This window comes from Etheostoma spectabile, chromosome 4, assembly GCF_008692095.1.
Source record: "Etheostoma spectabile isolate EspeVRDwgs_2016 chromosome 4, UIUC_Espe_1.0, whole genome shotgun sequence".
In the NCBI taxonomy this organism is placed as follows: Eukaryota; Metazoa; Chordata; class Actinopteri; order Perciformes; family Percidae; genus Etheostoma; species Etheostoma spectabile.
Genome location: NC_045736.1, coordinates 31,142,352 through 31,143,809, shown reverse-complemented (window position 1 = coordinate 31,143,809; position 1,458 = coordinate 31,142,352). Strand labels below are relative to the sequence as shown.

The following is a 1,458-nucleotide window of genomic DNA, read 5'->3' as shown; positions in this document are numbered from 1 at the left end:
TCTTAAAGTTTGTCAGAATTTGTGGGTTTTTGTTTGTTCGCCCACCTCTTGAAGATTGACCACAAGTTCTCAATGGGATTAAGGTCTGGGGAGTTTGCTGGCCATGAACCCAAAATGTTGATGTTTTGTTCCCTGAGCCTCTTGGTAATCACTTTGGCCTTATGGCTAGGTGCTCATTTACGCAGGAAAAGGCATTGTTGGTCTCCAAACTGTTTTTGGATGCTTGGGAGAAGTTGCTCTCGAAGGATGTTTTGTACCATTCTTTATTCATGGCTGTGTTTTTAGACAAAATTGTGAGTGAGCCCACACCCTTGGCTGAGAAGCAACCCCACACATGAATGGTCTCTGGATGCTTTACTGTTGACATGACACAGGACTGATGGTAGCGCTCACCTTGTCTTCTCCGGACAAGCTTTTTCTGGATGCCCCGAACAATAGGGAAGGGGATTCATCTGAGAAAATTACTTTGCCCCAGTCCTCAGGTGTCCAATCCTTGTCCCTTTTGCAGAATAATAATCTGTCCCTGATGTTTTTCCTGGAGAGAAGTGGCTTCTTTGCCGCCCGTCTTGACACCAGGCCATCCTCCAAAAGTCTTTGCCTCACTGTGCGTGCAGATGCACTCACACCTGCCTGCTGCCATTCCTGAGCAAGCTCTGCATTGGTGGTGCCCCAATCCTGCAGCTGAATAGACTTTAGGAGACGGTCCTGACGCTTGCTGGACTTTCTTGGACGCCCTGAAGCCTTCTTCACAACAAACTGAACCTCTCACTTGAAGTTCTGATGGTGATAAATGGTTGATTTAGGGGAAATCTTACTAGCAGCAATATCTTGGCCTGTGAAGCTTTTTGTGTAAAGCAATGGGACAAGCACCTGTTTCTTTGCAGGTACCATGGTTACCAGACGGAAGAACAATGATTTCATGCACCACAATCCTTTTCAAGATCCAGTCCTTTATTCTAACTCAACCAGCATGACAGAGTGATCTCAAGCCCGGTCCTCATCAACACTCTCACTTGTGTTAACAAAATAATCACTGACATGATGTCATCTGGTCCATTAGTGGCAGGGCTAAAATGCAGTGAAAATGTTTTTTAACATTAAGTTAATTTTTATTGAAAGGAGGGACTTTGCAATTAATTGCAGTTCATCCGAACACTCCACATAACAGTCTGGAGTACGTGCAAGTTTCCATCATAAAAATTGAGGCAGCAGACTTTGTAAAAATTTCTATTTGTGTCATTCTCAAAACTTTTGACCACGACTGTACTTAGAGTTTTAAGAATTGGGAGTTTTTTTCACTAAATGTGCCATATCAATTGAGATCAACTGTAAGCAATTACCTCATAACGTCAACTGGTTGAACAGCAATAACAAAATTTCACTTTATGAAGTTTTTTTAACATTAATATGAGTTGCCCCAGCCTGTCTGTGGCCCCCTAGTGGCTAGAAATGGTGATA

At 43.1% G+C, this 1,458-nt stretch overlaps 1 protein-coding gene and 1 long non-coding RNA gene across 2 annotated transcripts in view; one reads left to right on the top strand and one right to left on the bottom strand.

The window, feature by feature from the left end:
• LOC116687971 (protein-glutamine gamma-glutamyltransferase 5) overlaps positions 1-1,458 on the bottom strand; it is an 84,194-nt gene that overhangs the window by 32,618 nt on the left and 50,118 nt on the right. The gene's annotated exons all lie outside the window — the stretch shown is intronic.
• The window catches only part of LOC116687974 (uncharacterized), a 7,931-nt gene that overhangs the window by 5,966 nt on the left and 507 nt on the right, over positions 1-1,458 (top strand). The gene's annotated exons all lie outside the window — the stretch shown is intronic.